This window comes from Puma concolor, chromosome E4 (assembly GCF_028749965.1).
Source record: "Puma concolor isolate L17-30 chromosome E4, mPumCon1.1.hap2, whole genome shotgun sequence".
Classification (NCBI taxonomy): Eukaryota; Metazoa; Chordata; class Mammalia; order Carnivora; family Felidae; genus Puma; species Puma concolor.
The window spans coordinates 27059689-27079104 of NC_141683.1; the positions used below are offsets into that span (position 1 = coordinate 27059689).

General features: G+C 50.7%; 1 protein-coding gene across 3 annotated transcripts in view; it reads left to right on the forward strand.

Annotated features, from left to right (window-relative positions):
• The window catches only part of PIK3C2B (phosphatidylinositol-4-phosphate 3-kinase catalytic subunit type 2 beta), a 65911-nt gene that overhangs the window by 1237 nt on the left and 45258 nt on the right, over window positions 1-19416 (forward strand). Inside the window, exon 2 of one of the 3 annotated variants that reach the window (XM_086693893.1) lies at window positions 11581-11683. The exons of the other annotated variants lie outside the window; for them this stretch is intronic. The gene's annotated coding sequence lies outside the window, so the exon portion shown is untranslated. The remainder of the gene's footprint in view (window positions 1-11580; window positions 11684-19416) is intronic. 3 annotated transcript variants of the gene reach the window in all.

Below are 19416 nucleotides of genomic sequence, written 5' to 3' on the forward strand. Positions count from 1 at the left end.
GTGTGTGTGTGTGTGTGTGTGTGTGAAGAATCTGCCATTGCTCTTATTCCTCGGGCCAACCTTCTCTCCCTCTGTCCCCACCCCCTTTTGGGGTCTTTGTGGCTTCCCTGTCCCAGTCCCACCAGCCACGCCTGGAATGGAATCTCTATTGTCTCCTGCTGCCCTGATGTGTTTTTTTGTTTTGTTTTTTTTTTTCCTTCTTCTCAATTCCGCTGGTGAATTTTGTACCCTGTGCTGGCTGGTCCCAGCATGGCACCAGATTCCTTAGCACACAGCTACCCCGGCTTCCAGAAGTGGGCCAACGCTGCCCCTCCTTCTTTCTCTAAACTACCTGACTGTCTGGGATGGGGCCAAGCAGATGTAAGCAATTTGCGCCGAATTCCAAGCCTGTATCAGTTGCTGAATGAAAACTTACTCCACTGCCGCACCAGGCCTTGGAAAGATATCGGAAGAGCCAGTGTTCCAGAGGGTGGCAAACCTGATCCCAGGTTAGTCCTCCTTCTCCAGTTCCAGCTGTGCATCCTACAGCAGAGAGGTTAGGAGGCTACACAGTTACATCTCCTCCAGAGCCTGGCAGTCGCATCTGGGGTTGTGTCCATGGAAAAATTAAGTAGAGGCATATTTTATAGCTCTGCCTGGCAGCCAGCGTCCGAGGCGATGGTGGCTCCGAGCCGGAGCCCTGGACTGAGGCTGTGGCTGCTTCTCCTTTGGCCTTTGGGTGAGCTCAAGGTTTGATTTCCATGGCTCTGAGTTTACTGCTGAGTGTGCATGGGTGTGTGTGTCTGAATTTGATCAAGCTCTCAGCCCTGGCCAGAAGGGAGCTTGTGCGTTTCCCTCTCCCTGGAAGCGTCAGTGAGGGAGGCCCATGGGTGTGCTGGATTTTCCCTGGGGTGCTCCCTCGGGATTGCCCAATGGCCTGGAATTCTTCTGGTCTTTGCCATGACATAGTGGCCCTCTAGCAGGCACCCCACAGCCTTGTGGGCCTTTGAACCCCTCTCATTGGTTTCCTCACCCCACCTGGGCCTGGCACTCTGCAGGTACCTCGTATGGATGGGCCTTCAGCCTGGACAGCCCTGCCGCAGCCAGCAGGGAGAAAAATGAGAGAACTCTGTTGCCTTTGGGGGGTTCGTGACCGGCCATAAACTTCAGGCTCCTCACGATCCCAGGATGTGAACTTGGACGTGACAGTGTGGAGTAGTAGAGAAAAGGGTGGGTGGCTTGGGGGTCAGGAGGCTTTGAGTCCTTGTGTGACTGACTTCCTAGCGCTGTGAGCATGGACAGCTTGTGAACCTAAGACTTAGTTTGCTTATCTGTAAAATGGGGAAAAAATAATACCCTGGGCTCACAAGGTTGTTTTAAGGGTGAAATACATTGCTTCCCGTGAACTGAATAAAATCATGTGTGCAGAAACACTCTGAAAGCTGCAGAGTACTATAGCAATGTGCGTTATTCACTTTTGAGTTTAGCCTTGGTAACAACAAAGGAGGGAGAGCTGGTGGGGGTTGGGGAAGGAGTGGGAGAAAGGGATGGAATAGAGAATGTTCTAGGACATGGGAAGAGTGATCTGATGATACCAAGATAGCTATGTTTTGGGTTACTTCTCTTTTTTTGGAGGGGGGGGGTTACTTTAAAAAGGGCAGGATGGGAGCTAGGAGAGAAGAAAAGGCTGCTTAATAATATTTGTAGGGAAGTGGGGAGACATATACTGCCCCCCCACCCCAAAGGCTGGCTACTGTCCATAGAGGAGTGCTGAGCTGGCAAATAATATAATAGCTAACGTTTACTGATGTCAGTCAGCTAGTTAATGACAGAGGAGGGATTTCAAGCAGGCTGTTTCACTCCAGACCCTGTGCTCATAACCTTGATGCCACTATCAGGGAGATGTTGGGTCTTGGGAGAATGGAAAGGGATTAGCAGAGTCACGGAATTCATCCACACTGGCTTCCCTTGGACTCGAATGCCCCTGACATGTCACCAGACTGGGACATACCTTAGACAATAAACTTCTCAAGGGCAAGGGCCCAGCATCGCACCTCCTTAATTCCCAGGTATTTGGGGGTCGAGGGTGAATTCCTTGGGGTTTCTACCTCACAGCCTTTCTCTGCTTTCTCATTTGTATCCCTACCTTCAGTGTAAGGAGAAGTCTGGGGATAATGAAGTCAAGCAATTTTGCTACCTTCTGGGCAACACTAATACCGTTTGGGAATTGGGGTGCTCTGGGAAACTGAGGCAAATCTTTTGTTTTAGTATTTCTATATCTGCTTTATTTTGTGTCTTTTTTATTTAGGAAATTATTATTTTATTTAGGAATTTAGGATATTATTATTATTTTATTTAGGAATTTAGGAAATTATTATTCTTGCATATCCTACGTATGACTTTTAGAACCGGAAAGGATTTTGGAGATCGATGCCCTGAGAAGTGACTCTCCCAAGGTCATGCAGTTAGCGATGCTGGAACTTTACGCTTGCCCCACAGATCACAAGATGACCAATGACAGGACCTGCCTTTCGGCACCTTAGAGTTGTGTGCAGACGATTGGGAAATTCTCTTAGAACACTGGTCATGGAATTCACTCACCCCAAATTTCTATGTCGGTGAAAGAGATTAAGGACACAGAAGACACCATTTGTGCGTTGGGGCAGAGGCCTTTAAGTTCTGGAGAAGGAAGAGGAAAGAGGTTCTTGATATTCCTGAGGCAGAATGCAGAACTGGTGACTGAAGGAATCTTGCAATTCACGCCTTCCTCTTTTGAGATACTTCCTGTAGGAAGTCTCATCCAGCAGAGGCTCCATGGCATTTCAAAGAGGAGCCAAAGGTCATTTGTCTCTTCAGAAAATGTTTTCCTTTCACCAAAATATTATGACTCCTGCCTCTCTTCCTTGCTGAAAACGCTGGTCAATTCTCTTCTTCCTGGACCTTTCTCTCGAGCCACCCCTAGTCACTGAGAGTCATCTCCTGGGCAATAGTTTTCTTCTGTGCGCTTCTTCCTGCCATGATTTGTGCATCCTATGTCTCTGCTCCTGAGGGTCCTGTCCTAATGGCTAGATTCCACTTTGTCTCCTCTCCTGTATTCTCCCCAGAGGGAGGTGGGTGTCCGAGATGAGAGCTGCTGTGCTCACATGGCCGGTTGCCCAGGTCCCATGCCTGGCTAAGCCAGGCCCACCAGGAGTTAACGCTATGGAGGCATCCTTTTCAGCCAAGTTCTTCTATCTCAGAGTAGTTGGTCCACTTGGTAGCAAACCAGAAGACATAAGGGGAGGGGCAAAGGAGAAGGAATCAAGGAGATTCCATTTTCAGGAAATACTACAGCTTACCTTGCTAGTGAGAAGAAACAGATATGAGCCTTTCTTGTCTTAGGTCGCAGGCTAATCTAGAATGTAGGTAGGTGTAATGATGGGGCTCTTCCAGGGTCGAGACCCCTCTTGAGAGCCCCCGTTTTCTGAAAGCAGGGCATCTGCCACATTCCTGATTCGCCGTGCTGTTACCCCTTCCTACAGGTAAATAAAGGAAGTTAAACTGACAAGGAGCACCTATAAAGTGCACTTAATGCTGACCGAAACTGGAGAGATTGTTTGCAAATTGGGTATTATGGGAAGCTGGGAGAAGACATCTATATTATTTTCCCCAAGAATATTATGGCCAGGATTTCAGATTTCTGCTCTAGACCTTAAGAAGGCAGATTATTATTTTTTTTAAGTAAGAGAGAAGTTAGATGTAGTTCCCTGACAGGAGACTTTGAAACATAGAGTGGTTCCAAAGGGATAGCCAAGTCTCCCAAGTGCAATTTTGATGACGCTGTTGCAGACCGTTTCAGCAAGGAAGGCGAAAAGGAGCCACCTGAGCTCAAGTTCAAGTACCACGAGGCAAGAGCATATGATGAAGAATAACCACAGGCACTGAGTGTCCACCTGTAGCTATTTTTTGTTTTTGGGGGGTTTTTTGTTCTTGTTTTTAGTTTTTATTTTAATCCCTGTTAGTTAGCATACAGTTTTATATTAATGTCAGGTATTGTCCGCCTGTAGCTTCTCAAACGTTATCTGTACTTTCACCTTCCCCTAACCTTGGAGAAAACCGCGATGATGAAATTGCCTCCTCCCCTCTCACCGATGTGAGACCTGAGGTTGCGGTTAGGTTTAGTTCAAATTAAGATTCCGAAACATGCCGAAGGTTGTAGGACTAGTTAGAGAAGAAGCAAAGTTTGAGTCCAGGTCAGGAAACTTCCAGCACCTGTGTTTCTTCCCTTGGTGCTCCCCTGAGGGGACCGCTGAGAAGAAGTGTCAGTGAGCCCCAAGTTCTGAATGAGACAGGGCTTCCCCAAGAGTCCGCTGACAGAGTTGACAACAGAAATGGTTGTTTTCAAAGCCATCTGTGGTGAAGCAATGGTCACAGAGGGAGATAAGTCAGAGAATGTTTAAAAAAGAACTCATTCATTCAGCAGATGTTTTTTGAGGGCTTACTAATAATGACTTTAGGTGCTTTCAGTGATGAGGACTGATAGCCTTCCAGAACTTACAGTTGAGTGGGGAATACAGACAAGTAAATGGGCTGTGTGTTGGGGGCGGGGTAGGGGTGGGGGGTGAAGCATGGGATGCTTTGGAAACTCATAAGTGGGACACTTGGGGTAGTCAGACGTCCTGGAAGAAATTAAACGTTAGTCAAGGGGTGCCTGGGTGGCTCAGTCAGTTAAGCGTCCGACTTCGGCTCAGGTCATGATCTCACGGTTCCTGAGTTCGAGCCCTGCATCGGGCCCTGTGCTGACAGCTCAGAGCCTGAAGCCTGCTTCTGATTCTCTGTCTCCCTCTCTCTCTGCCCCTCCCCTGCTCATGCTCTGTCTCTGTCTCTCTCTTTCAAAAATAAATAAAAACATTAAATGTTAGCAAGATCTGAACAATGAGTAGAAATTGGGGTGGGGGATGAAGTGAAAGGCAAAGGGGGTGAAGTGAAGGTACTTTAATCTGACCAGAACCATTGAAGGAGTTTACCTTTTATCTTTTATTCACAACGTACCTGATGCTCTCCTCAGTGCACGGCAGTGGAAGAAGACAGACATAGTCCCTGTCCTTCTGGAGTTTGTATTCTGGGAGAATTTAGTTCACTAAGGAATAAATTAAACCAAGCTTTTTTTATTTTGCTGACAGGGATTCTATACTGGTATATCAGGGAATTCCTCATAGATAAACTCTGGCGGAACTTAGGGAAAGTTTGAGAAAGACTCTTGTGATAGTCCTATGGGTAACATGGGGTGGAGGCAAGAGGTGGGTTAATTGATGGTTGGTTCCTTGTTCTCCGACAAAAACATCTTCAGTGCCTCTGTTCATTCATTCTTACATCTATTGATTCATCAACTGAAGGGCAGTATAAATTCAGTATGTACATACGAGTGTGGCTTCGGACCCAGATTCCATGGGTTCAAAGCCTAGCTCTCCCTCATGCTAGTTGTTTGACTTTGGGAAAGTTACTTGATTTCTCTGTGCTTCTGTTTCCTCGTTTGTAAGATGGGGGAAAATAATAGTACGGGGGGTGGGGGTGGGGGAAACAAGCTGTGGTAAAAATGAAATGAGTTCATTAATGAACCATCTAGAATAGGGCCTGATAAATAGTAAGGGCTTAGAAAATGGTGGCGGTTACAATTACATTATCATCCTTCAGGCAAGTTTGTGCTGAACCCTAGGGATACAAACTTAAATTCAATATGGTCCATGACCTTGAGGTAACCACATTGTACTCCAGAAATTACAAGTGAATGCATGAGTTGCTTTACGGAATGGGGTAATCCTATAAACTCGGTATGAGGCAGTTGTCCATGGCTGCCCCAAGAGGTGGTATAATCTGAGGCAGCATTTCATAGAAGTATAGAAGCTAGGACAATAGCGTTTAATATTTTGGGGACTTCTAAATTCCAAGAATCTAATAAATGCAATGGGGTATCAGCCCGGAAACATAAACTACAATTTTGCCTTCCTCATCCAGAATCTCTGATTCTGTAGCAGGGAGGTGTTAAATATTCTCCTCTGGCTTGGTCTGACCACCCTCAGAACACGGTATTTAACAGCTCTGTCCCTAGTGTAAAAAGCTGTGCTGAGTGTGGTGGGGAAGACAAGATAAATAAGAGGTAATTTTTGTTCTTAAGATTAATGGGCTTATGTCTGTGAAAGTGCTTTGTAACTATAAAGCACCCACCTGGATAAAAATTATTTTTATTCTAATCACTAGTAGGTATAACACAAAACACTAAATGCCGTGTATATTTAAATTAAAAAAAATTTTTTTAATGTTTTATTTCTGAGAGAGACAGAGACAGAATGCAGGTGGGTTAGAGGCAGAGAGAGAGGGAGACACAGAATCCGAAGTAGGCTCCAGGCTCTGAGCTGTCAGCACAGAGCCTGACACAGGGCTTGAACTCATGAGCTGTGAGATCATGACCTGAGCCGAAGTCGGACGCTCAACCGACTGAGCCACCCAGGCGCCCCTAAATTTTTTTTTAACATTTATTTTTTGAGAGACAGAGAGTGAGTGGGGGTGGGGCAGAGAGAGAGAGAAGGAGACACAGAATCGGAAGGAGGCTCCAGGCTCCAAGCTGTCAGCACAGGGCCTGATGCGGGGCTCGAACCCACAGACTGCGAGATCATGACCTGAGCCGAAGTCTGACACTCGTCCCACCAAGCCACCCAGGCGCCCCAATGCTGTGTATATTTAGAGATGTTCAAAAGAGAGCAAAAGTCACTTTCTGTCATAGGAGATGATAGAAGGCTCAAATACAAGGGCAGGTGTTTGTAGAGGGCAAGCCAGAGAGGATTCCAGAAGGCACTAACGTGACCGAAGATTCATGGGAAAACTTGTGGCCCCACGGAATGCTTAATAACCATCAGTATTTGGGGGGCCTGCAGGGAACTGGGCTGGGGCTCAGTGTGGGGAGTCTTGAATGTCCAGTATGAAAGCAGGGAGAGACAGAAACCTTTTCGTCAGAAGGATGATATGAACAGAGCCATTGCTCCAGGGTTGTGGCTGTAGAGTAGATGCTTTAGGGGTCAGTGGGGAGACAGACACGCTTAGGAGGTTGTTTCAATTGTTTGGATAAGAGAAAGAATAATAATCTTTGGTGCTAGGGCACCTAGGTGGCTCAGTCAGTTAAGCGTCTGACTTCGGCTCAGGCCATGATCTCATGGTTCGTGAGTTTGAGCCCCACATCAGGCTCCCTGCTGTCCGCACAGACCCTGCTTCAGATCCTCAGTCCCCCTCACTCTCTGCCCTTCCCCTGTTCGTGCTCTTTTTTTCTCTCTCTCTCTCTCAGAAACAAACAAATATTAAACAAATAATTTTTGGTGCCTAATGGGTGCTTTCAGTAGGTTATTTAACTTGAGGAAAGTAATCGGAAGCTTGGAAAGGAATGGACCAGTCTGAGAGAGACTGGAACAGGAAGGCTGGGAGATTTCCTTCACTGGAAATAGACTGGTGGTGGCTCAGTCTGGAAAGAGCACTGGAGCGGGAGTCTGGGACCCGCCTCTAGTTTCTAGTCCCACTTCTGTCACTGACTTGCTGTGTGACTCCAGACAAGGCATTTCTCCTTCTGGTCCTTGGTTCTTTCTCTCTCTCTCTCTCTCTTTATGTTTTTATTTGAGTATGGGCGACACACAATGTTACCTTGGTTTCAGGAATACGACTTCTCTCTATGTTACGCTGTGCTCACAAGTGCGGCTACCGTCTGTTACCGTGCGATGCTGGTGCAGTATCGTCTGCTAGATTCTCTGTGCTGTGCCTTTTATTCCTGTGACCTACTCATTCTATAACTGGAAGCCCGTATCCCCCACTCCCCTTCTCCCATTTTGACGCTCAGCCTTTGGTCCTCTTATCTGGAAAACGGTGCCTCGTCCTTTGGTTTCCTCTTGTTTATTATTTGCTTACTTTTGTGGGGCTTGCGACGGTGAAGAAATGCTTTGGGGTGTCGGGGGAGAGGGTGGAGGCGTTGTACCAAGATAATCACCAACGTCAGCTTGCCCGTTGGGTAAAATGTGACGTGCCTGGGTCCCATTCTGCGAGATAGGAAAAACGCTATGAGTTTTGGCCGGAAACAGGTTCCAGTTTAATTCCTGGTTTTGTCGTTTACTAGTTGTGTGACCTTGGGGGGGAGGGCAGTAAATTATTCAGTCCTTTTCCTCTTTTCCGCTTGCCTCATCCATTAAACAAGGATATTAACATCCACACGTAAGGATTGTTGTGAGGATTAAACAAGACAAAACCTGGCACAAAATGCCAGAGGAGAAAAGCAGGTGTATTTCTTTCCTCACTTGACCTCCCCCGACCACGCTGCCTGCCCCCCCTCCCTTTCCCTTTCCCCTAAACAAAGTATGACACCTTCCCTCCAGGGAGGACTGGGGACGTATCCCTGGGGATACTAACTTGACAGACTTTGTGATGGTGTTTACATACATTGGACTGGCATTTCAGCAAGGTGCCTATGGAACCTTAGCCCTAATGGGCCTGCACCCACGGTCACACCCTGGCTACACTTACCCAGCTGCCAGCAGTGTCACCTAATCCCTACTGAGAATGGTCTGTGACTCCTGCTACCCTGGTGCCCTGAGTGAGGGTCACATGGGCAAGGCCCCCATAAAGACGGGGCTGGTGAGATGTTAGTGAGCTACGCTGTGCCAGGCTGATCACCCCTCTGTCGAAGGTCCCCTTTGCTCAGCGTAGACTGAGGCCCTGCTCTCCGGAGACCTCGGTCTCCCTTGGGACCTTCCTGTGCAGAGTGGGGCATGGGAGATGGGAGAAAGGCATCAGGCAGGTACAGAGCAACACCAAGTCGTTGTGTCACACACGCACACAGCCTCAGAATGTTAAGGAGACACTGAAAGCAAAAGCAGGAATTGGAAGGATTGACCAGGGAAGGCTTCTGGGGCTCTCGAGTCAGAGTGGGAAGAGGAGAGAGAGAGAAAGTAGGAAAGAGGAAGGAGCCTCCAGCTGCACCCAGGGCTTTGGAGGCCCTAAGAGTCAACCGGGTGGGGAAATAGGGTACGGGGAGTCTATACCAGGCTGTGAGTGCCGATGGGTCCTTCTGAGGACTCTGGAACCTACCGCTGGGACAGGTCTGGAGACCAGACAGATGTGGGGAGTCCTGGCTGGGATCTGGTACCACCGGACACTGCCTGCTGCCTCCTTCCCAGGCTGCCATCTCTGTATCCCTTTCCCTGTGGTTTGGGGATTCTGAACACTGGGAGGCCATCTTGGAGAGGGTCTCAATCTTAGTTCCCTCTTAGGGCCCAGCATCCTGAGTGGAGTTTCTCCTTTGACCGGGGTAAGCTGGCATCCTTAGTCTCCCTTGGGGGTCAGTGTCCTTGGCTGACCCTGAGCAGGATATCCTTCTTAACTACTGAAGAAGGCCTGGGGGCCTCCTGGGTCAATCTTGGCCAACAATACCCAAGGCCGGGGTTAGGAGGGGTCAGTGACTTAGAGACCAAGCTGCCTGCCGGGCCTCACTGAGGGGGACATGAGTTCTGGACAAGGACAAGAGATGCCTAGGCCTCAGGAGCTGAGACCAGGGAGGCCATGAGGAGGCACAGCCACCATCAAGATCCACCCCGCCTACCTATTAATGGGTCATTCCTCCCAGGCCACTGGAAATTTCCCTTTCCACTTCCAGAATGGGTTGGATTGGGCCCTCCTCTGCTCAGACTCTGCTTTTTTAGATGCAAATGTCCCTGGGTGGGACTAACACCTTGGCCTCTCACACCCCTGTGTAAATTAGTATCAGATGTTTGCTAGTGTTTTGTGTGTGTGTGTGTGTGTGTGTGTGTGTGTGTGTGTGTGTGTTTCTGGGCTGTAAGATGGGGGCTGCTTGAGAGCGGCACCCCTTTCCTTTCCTACCCTGGTCTGTGGGGACCTCAGGGCCTTTCCACTGCACCCTGAACTTAGGAAATAACTGAGCACCTCTGAGGCCTGCCAGAAGCTAGGTGGCCCTTGGGCGAAGGTCCCCCTGGGCTCAACTGCCTGGAGTCCCCTTCCCTTGCATTCTGGCTCCCTGGTCCCCTCCGGGCCTGCGAGCCTGCCTCCAGTAGGCTGGAATGTGGATGCCGAAGGCCCAGAGCTGCTCCCTGGAGCGGAAAGGTCCTGTTTTCCTTTTTCTTCCGGGTTCACCCTTCCATCTATTTTCTCAGTTGTCTTTACCAGGGACACTAAGATCATGACCTCTTGGTGTCTAAGTCCACTTCCCCAGGGAGCTGATGAGGGAGTGAGTGAGGTGGAGGGGATGTGCAGGGGAGGGGGGGGGACCTGGAGGGTGGGAAGGTATGGGGGGTATGCAGGGGCAGACGTGGGTAATTGTGGAAGGTGTGGGGATTGTGCGAGGCACGTGGGGTACAGAGGCGTGTGTGCTTGGGGGAGGGGTATGGAGTATGCGTGGAGAGTGGGGGGGTACCTGCAGGTGCTTGGGGGAAGGTATGGGTGTGTGTAGGGTGGGGAGGGAGGAGGTGGAAGAGGTAGGTCTTGGGGGGTGAGGGGGTGTGCACAGGGAAGGGAGTGCGCGGTAGTAGCTACGTATGGATGTGTGGGGGGACGTGGGGGAAGGTGTGGGGGTACATGCAGTTCATGTGATTACCAAGGCTGTAGGTCCCTGAGAATGACTAGTCTACCAGGGATTTTCTTGATCTGGGGAGTTAGCACAAACTGCAGATACTCTTTCTTACCAGATCACATGTCCAGGTTGCTGTTTTAGGGACTGCGGTGGCAGAGGAGCAGCGGGCAGGGCTTGCGTACCGCCTAGAGCCTTCCCACCGGGATGGAGGAGGGCAGCTTGCCCTGGGCCCGGTGGCATGGTATGGGGCCTGGTCTCCAGCTCCTCAGGCTCCCGAGGAAGACTGGCTCAGCCTTTTTCTGCTTGACTTCCTTTTGGCCTTCCTGCAAGCTGAGCAGGTGGCTCTCAGCCAATGGCAGCCCACCGCCCCCACAGCCTGTCCCTGCCCACTGGCTCCCTCACCCAGGCTTACAGGCAGCCGCCCCCAACCTTCCCACAGACCACATGGGGGCTGGGGCCCCACTTTCTGCACTCTGTGTGTGTGTGATCATTCTGGGGACCGGTCCTCCGAGTCCTTCTCATTCTCATCCTGGGGTTTGGTCCCAGGGGTGTACTTGTGGGGGCGGATAGCACAGGGCTAGGGACAAGATTGTTCCTGAGTATTAGCACCCTATGGCCCCCCACATCGGGTCGGTGGCCCCTTCCCCACCCCGCCACAGATCCAGTATGAGTCCCTGGGGCAAAGTCGCTGACCCTTAGTGGGCCTCAGTCTGCTCATCTCTAATGGTCAAGGGGGCCCTGTTGTGGGGAGATCGCTTCCCTGATGTCTAAGGAAGTTGCTACCAGAAAACAACCAAAGGATTGTTAGAAGTGAATTAATTGGAGATGCTCCTTAAAAATCCAAGCTCTGACCTCCAGCAAAGATGTCCCTCTGGAGATAGTCCCACTGGCATTGTTCCGTGCACTCTTCGTTAGCCCGATGCCTCTGCAGTTCCCCGAGCTACACCCCCCTCCCCTTGCCGTGGGCCTGGGCCAAAATCTGAAGTGCTGCTCCTTGCTTCTTGCAGACTCTGATGGGTTAGCCCCGCCCAGCGTGCCCAGCATGTGAGGACTTGGGGCAGCAGCACGGAGCAGTGAGGTGGCCCCACACTGCCTCTCCTCTTCCCTCCGGTGAGTCCTCCAGGCAAAGCAGAGACTCTTTGGTGTGCTGTTTTCCCTCTGGTGCCACGGGCCGTTTGGGAACAGCTGTGACCTGCTTTCTGGATTCTGTTTAATGGGCTGGCCTCCTCCAGGGAGTGTCCCCAGCCTACACAGGAATCCTGGAGAACTGGATTCCAAAGGACTGAGCTGGGGAAGCTGGACTGGAGGTTCAGCTGGAGGTGACAGGTGGACAGCAAGGGGCCTTGCAGGAACCCTTGGTTTGCAGGAAGCCAATGGCCCTGTGTGACAAAGTAAAGGAGGGGGTGGCAAGGATCGTGAGGGCTGCTGTGTCCCCATCCCCCTTTCCACCTGTTTTGTGACATCCTCCTCCCAGAGGGGCTTCCTTTATACTTCGTGGAGTCTCTAATACTCTCAGAGAGATTAAAGGTTCATAGATGTTGGTGTTTGGAAATGTTGGGGTTGTTTTTATGACATGGGATGGGCTGGTGTAAATCTTGTCTGAAACGAACTTCCCTTAGGAATCCCCTCAGCTAGAGGCAAAGCATAAGAGACTCTTAAATACAGAGAACAAAAGGAGGGGTGCCAGAGGGGATGGGCTAAATGGGTGATGGGCATTGAGGAGGGCACTTGTTGGGATGAGCACTGGGGTGTTATATGTGAGTGACGAATCACTGAATTCTACTCCTGAAACCATTATTACACTACACGTTAACTAACTTGGATTTAAATTAAAAAAAAAAAAAAAAAAAAAAAGGAATCCCCTCAGCTGGAGACCAAGATTAGCACAGGAAGGTCATCCTGGGAGCTCCTCCCCGCCCCCCCCCCCCCCATCCTATCCCACTGCCTTTCTCTGGAGGGCCAAGGAAGCTGGAAGGGTAATTCTTTTATTTTTTTTTTTAATGTTTGTTTGTTTATTTTGAGAGAGAGAGGGACCATGAGTGTGTGGTAGGGGCAGAGGGAGAGGGAGAGACAGAATCCAAACAGGCTCAGTGCTGTCATTCCAGAGCCCGACTTGAACCTTGAGATCATGACCTGAGCCAAAATCAAGAGTCCCAACGCTTAACTGACTGAGCCACCTAGGTGCCCCCTGGAAGAGGAATTCCTTTTTTTTTTTTTTCTTGGTGCAAAAAGGTGATTTTATTAAAGCACGGGAACACGACCTATGGGCAGAAAGAGTTGCCCAGGGATTGTGAGAAGAGACTGCTTATATACCTGGGAGTTGGGGGAAGTAAAGGCATTCTTAACCACATGCTGCTTGGAGGGAACCCAGCTGATCAGAACTAGAAGGGCTGGTTTTTGTGGCTGTGGTGGCTGAGGGCAGGTGGGGGTGGTAGGGAGCAGGAAGTATAGACCAGACAGAGAGGAGATGTGGCGGCTCTGGCTCCAGGGATGGTTCCTGGATTAGAGATCCACACACTGCCAAGACCTCTCTTCCCTCTTTGCCAGGGGTTCCATTCAGGTGGCTGCCAGCTCCTGGCCCCTGATCCACGTCGCCAGCTCTAGGAAGGAAAGTTTTGAGAGGAGCCACGAGTTGCCTGCCCTCTTCCATCCTGACTCTCTTCTTACCCGAGTCCCAAATCTGCAGGGTTTGTGGTAGGAGCTATGATTGCCAGGGATTGTGTGTGTGTGTGCGCGCGCGCACACGCGCGCATAGACCAGCTGCACACGTGATTTCTGAGCTGGACTAGAGGACTCTTGGACTCTGAATGCAAACAGAGCTCTATCTAACCATGTCGCACAGGCTTCTGGCATCTGTCTCTGCTCTCCTAGGACCCAGAGAACCCTCTACGAACTCCAGTATCAACTTTGGCTTCAAATTAGTGGAATGTCCAGGGGTAGGCCCAGGGAATCCAGGGATGAAAAATGAAGTTCCAGCAGCAAAGGCTGAATCACGTGGGGCTGCTTTAATTTGGCGCAGAGGATGCTAGAGAGGAGCTGGATGAGTAGGACAAGAGCACAGGCAGCTGTTTTGTGTCTCCCCAGATTTGGAACTAAGTGACAGCCACGGAGAAGAAACAGGAGAAAGACCTTGTGGGTGCATGTGACTCCGTGATGGGCCTGACATCAAAGAACCTCGTGGAGCTGTGTACAACCTATAGGCTTACAGTACAGAAGCTGGGATCAGATATACATCTGTTTGAGACAGGGAGCCTGACCTTTTGGATACACCTTCCTGTTGGGGGAGTTGACGCAGGGCATGCTGACATTCCTTCCTAGAACTGGGCCTCTGGGGGTGGGAGTCGGGGGTGGGCAGCAGGCCTGTGGAGTGAGGTGTGGGGGATGGGTCCCTGGCTGCAAAGCCAGTGAGATTTGGGGTATGGATGAGTATGGGTGTTGGGGGGTGGTGAGGGGCAGGGGTCATCTGAATACAAAATTCTGGAAGCCAGAGCTTCTATGTCCATATGGCCTCTAACCCCTTGACCTATTCTGTTCTGAGAGGAGGTGCCGAAGGCCCCTTCCTAGGTAGTCCTAGAACTGAGTCTTCTTCCCTTATTAAAAACTACTAAAAGGTGGGATGCCCAAGGCTGGGGGCTTGAGACCCTTCATATTTTTTACCGTCTTGCTCAGTAGCTCTCCATTTTCCCTGCCCAGTGAACATGGGCCAAGACATGCAGTGTTTCCCCGCTTTGTGCCCCAAGGAGGGGGGATTGAATTATTTATGGATATGTCTATCATCTTTGCTAGGTGGCGAGCTCCCCGGAAGTGTGCCACAGCCCTCTGAATACTTCTAGGGCCAGCATGGCACCTGGCGTGTAACCGGTACTCATTGGCCATTGACATTCAGTTTCGGGGTTCTGGATGTGAGGAGATGACCCAGAGCTCACAGGCTGAGCAAAGGCAGAGCAGTTCTAAAAAGGTGCCCTCCAGCCGGGCAGCCGGAAGCCCTCTGCGCGCACAGCTGGTGTCACTGCTGGCTCACTGGCACAGGGACTGAACGGAGGGGAGTGTCCTCTCCTTTGTCTCCACCCTTGGACTCCAGACCATTGTGTAGCTCTGCCCCGACCCCATTTCCTCCCCCGCCGGCCTCCAGCCATCCTTTGGCAGCTGTGTGGACTGTCCGGTGCCTGGTGCTGCTTGGACCCTGGCACCGACCTGCTCAGCCATAAGCACGCCCCTCTTCCTTCCCCAGCTGCCTGGTGGGGTCCCTTTTCCCCGCTAACCTCTGGTCTTCCTGGGAGTTCCGAAACCGCGGTCCGTGCGGTCAGCCCTGGGGGCGCATCTGAATTGCCTAGGGGAGAGGGCTTTGAACTGATCAGAGTCCAGGGATTCACCCTACTGAATCAGACCCCCCCCCCCCCAGAAGAGGGGCCAGGAACCTGTAGGTTTGAAAAACTTCCCAGATGGCAGTTGTGAACATTCCATTGTGGACTATGTATTAGATAATATTGTGTCCACCTTAAATGTTGTGGCTGTGCTAATGGCATTGTGTTTATATAGGAGAGCGCGCTAGTTGTTTAGAGATTCAGCCTGAAGTATCTGGAGGTGGAGCCCTTGCATCTAACTTTCAAATGGTTAAGCAGAGACGGAGCGCGCAGAGGTGGGGAAGGGAAACTGGCTGAAAGTGATCTGAAAGATGGACGGGAGCAGGGAACACAGCCATGCCACCGAGGTGTGCAACTGCAGGGGGCGCCATTCACATGGTTCTCTTTGTTGTGGTCGGAGGGTGACATTCACATAGAATACAGTGTGTGGGTACCCCCACCCGCCCCCCGGAGTTGTATGACACTGTCATACTGGCCCCAGCTGTCTCTTTTTGGATGGGCTACAAAGCCCCAGGCCCTTACCACCCCATGTCTTTCCTGGGACCTACATGGGTTTTTTCACAGAATCCCTAGTAGCCCTTGGGGACTGAGGGAATAGAGCCGCTTCTGATTTGTCAACCAGCAGAGGCTGGCAGAGAGGGAGCTGAATTGGGGAGGGGGGCGGGGAAGGCAGGAAACCTGAGACTCTGATTGCGAAAATACTTTGTGTATCCCCACCCGTCCCAGAAAATGAAATTTGGGGCTTGACTTCTTAGAGGGGAAGCCAGGTTGCTCTGGCTCCAGGTTGTTAGGACTGTCGCTCCTGTCTTCCCTCCTCCCCCTGTCTAGATTTCCCCTATGCCAGGCTACCACTCAATACCTTCACTCCACCTTGGGGGGGTGGGGGGGCTCTCCTGGTCCTGCGGGGGCTGCTACTTGTCCGTCTCCTCCTTCAGATCCCTCAGCATCAGAGTGAGCAGAGCACTGAGCCTTTTAGAAGGAGCAGCTGCCAGTGTGGCCCCGGGCACAAGATCTGTCAGCCGCTGGGCCTCCTCTGCCTGGCTGACAGACAGTCTGGTGGAGTCCTGGCCAGGCACCAGGGGACGGTGGTTAGAGAGGGGTAGCTCGGCTTTCCTCATCTGAATTCCAGTCTTGGAAGAACCTCAGGAGCCAGGCCTGCTGGATCATCTGTGGGTCTGTCTTCTCTTTCCTCCCGGGGCTGGGGCTGTTCCTTAGCTCCGGGATATGGCTTTGGAGTCCGCTGAGAAATTTGACTCAAGGAAACCGATCGGTTCAAGTCAGAGTCCCAGAGCTGGGAGGTGCTTTGTGCGGTGGTCCCGTCCGTCCGCCCACCTGCCTGCACAGATGCCAAACCTGGCCCAGTTGAGGTGAAACCCAGTCCTGTGTTTGTAGGACCCCAAGGAAGGCTGCCAGCTGCATCCGGATCACTGGTCTTATGTCTAAAAACTCTTCCCGCCAGAAAGCTCTGCCCTTACATCCCAGTTCCAGTTGCTTTTCTCGGTGGAAATGAGGTGAATTTGGAACTTAAGGAGCTTGATGGGGGGGGGGGGGGTGACAGATACGTACCTATTTAATTGTGAATAAACTACTTTAAGATTGTATTTGAGGTGTGTACAGGGTACTGTTGGGAGCATAAAGAAGGGTTCCTTAGTCCGATATGGGAGTTCAGAGAAAGCTTCCTGAAGAATGTGCTATCTGGGCAAAGTCTGAGGGGCGAGTTAGAGTCACACAGGCAGAAAGCGACAGGAGTTGGGAAGGGCCTACCCAGGGGAAGGACAATGTTGAAAGAAGTCACTGAGGTATTGAGTACGTGGCAAATGAATGGCTGTAGATGGGAGGGAGATGGGGCAGGTGATAAAGGATTTGTAAAGGAAGCGGATAGAGAGCCTTTGAAGGGGTTGAGGCCCGGAGGAGATCAGGTTTACCCTTTAGAAAGAGCCCTCTGGCTTTTCTGGGGCAAATGCCTTAAAGCGGGGGCAGATTAGAAGGAAAGGAGAAGGTGACAGTTCAGTGGTGGGCATTCGGGCCTCGAGGTATGGGGTGGGCATTGAAACTGGGGGGGGGGGGGGGCGGTGAGATACACCTTTAGAACTGCCAATGAGTGGAACAAATGGGAAGATGAGAAGAGGCGAGGCTGCCTGAGTGTTGCCTGGGTGTTAACAGTGGCTGAGAGTGGAGTCCTGAGCCAACACCAACATTTCAGGGGTGGACAAAGGAAGAGCAGAACAAAGAAGGGAGTGGAGAACAAGAAAAAAAAAAATAGGGTCATGGAAGCCAAGGGGTGGAGGGTTTTGGGTAGAAGGGAAGGGTCTATAGAGCAAAATGCAGCAGCCATGTCTGGGCAGACAGAAATGCCTGTGGAATTGGATGGCCGGGATATTGTTGCTGGGGCAGTTTTTGTGGAAGGATGGGGACAGAAGCCAGATTACAGTGAATTGAAGGGCAAATGGAAATTGGGAAAGTTTGGGTGTCTTCTGCTCTTGCATAGCTCAGCTGGGAAGGGAAGGAAGAACAGAGAAGGTATTGGCTGGAGGACAGAATGTCAAGAGAAGGTACTTACGACGTAGGGTTTTGGGTTTTTTTTTTTTTTTTTCATTTTCTTTTTTTGAAAAAATATATTTTTGAGAGAGGGAGAGCTGGAGAGGGGCAGAGAGCGAGGCATACGGAGAATCTGAAGCAGGCTCTGCGCTGACAGAGGAGAGCCCGATGTGGGGCTCAAATTCATACACCGTGAGATAGTGACCTGAGCTGAGTCAGAGGCTTAACCAACTGAGCCACCCAGGCGCCCCTTGTTTCTTTTTAAGGCTAGGAGCAGCCTGAACATGTTAAGGTGCTGAAGAGAGAGACCCCCTTAAGGAAAAGAAGTGAAGATACAGCAGAGGGAAGGGAGGTTCCTGGGATTGTGCCTCAGCAGGAGGCAGGAACCCTCTTCCCCTGAGACCAAAAAGGGCAAGAAGGGGAGGCTGAATGCAAGTGTGGATACTTTCATGGGAAGAGAGGCAGGACGTTGAGAGAGATCATTTCCAACGGCCTCAGTTTTCCTCCTCACAGTGGTGCCTGGTGAAGGCAAATCTTGATACTCTCTGGAATAAAAGGCTTGGTCCAGCTTGGAGCGTTTATCTGGTATCTCCTGTCGAAAGCACTAGAACCTTCTCCTGGGACCAGTCTCCCAACTCCCAGCAGCTGTGTTCTGGGTATTTCCATCTGTTCATCCAATTCCTTTGAATTTCAAATAGCAAGACTCCCTCTTAGCCTTAGTAGGTAAAAAGTAATCTGTAAGAGGGCACCTGGGTGGCTCAGTCGGTTAAGCATCCAACTCTTGGTTTCGGCTCAGGTTTTGATCTCATGGTTCATGGGATCAAGCCCTGCGTGGGGCTTTGTGCTGATAGCGAGGAACCTGCTTGGGATTCTCTCTCTCTCTCTCTCTCTCTCTCTCTCTCTCTCTCTCTCTCTCTCCTCCCTCTCTCTCCCTCCCTCTCTCTCCCTCCCTCTCTCTCCCTCCCTCTCTCCCCCTCTCTCTCTCTCTCTCTCTCCCTCTCCCTCTCTCTCTCCCTCTCCCTCTCCCTCCCTCTCTCTCTCTCCCTCTCCCTCTCCCTCCCTCTCTCTCTCTCTCCCCCCTCTCTCTCTCTCCCTTCCTTCCTTCCCCCTCTTCCTTTCCCTCTCATGCTCTCTCTCTCTCTCTCAAATAAATAAACTATAAAAAGTGAAGAAAAAAAAGGTAATCCATAAGAAGCTGTTGACGAGTGGGCAAACTCAACAGGCAAAGAGTCACGTCATATGCCCTGGGCTATTCCATCTTTGGGGAACTACTTGTTAAGATTCTCTGAGCCAGCCATGGCCTTCAGGTCAGGGTGCTGCACCTGGGCCTGATGGAGGCACCAGGGCCCTAGACAGGCACCTCAGGCCAAGGGATACCTTTGTCCTAACTCATTTGGGACCTGATGGAATTTGCCACCCAAGTATCTATCGGAACCTTTTTCCTTTTGACTTTTTCAACTTTCTAATCATAAGGAACAACATGCTCATGTTTATTACCTGTTGGGTAAAGCAGCGCAACAGAATGAATAATTTTTGATGATTCCATGAAATCATGAAGTTCTTGGCTGCTGGCACTAAGGGTCAGAAGTGGCCACTTCACCTTCACCTCCCCCTACCTAATCCGAAACATACACACACATGTGTCTGTGGTTCTCAGCTTCAGCTGCAGACTAGAATCTCCTGGGGTTTTAAAAATACCACTGCTCTACCACAGACCGATTAAATTAGAATCTCTTAAGAGAACCAGGCATCAGTACTTAAAAAAAAAAAAAAAGTGCCCCCGGTATTTTTAATGAGTAACCAGGGTTGAGAACCGTTGGGCCAGGCTAGCCTTGTCATTACAACCATTCAGTGTCATCTTCGTGTCGTGGCTTCTAAAGAAAAGGATACTAACAGTGGGGTACATGAAGGGGGCTGCTTGCGGCCAGGGGCAGCTAGCCT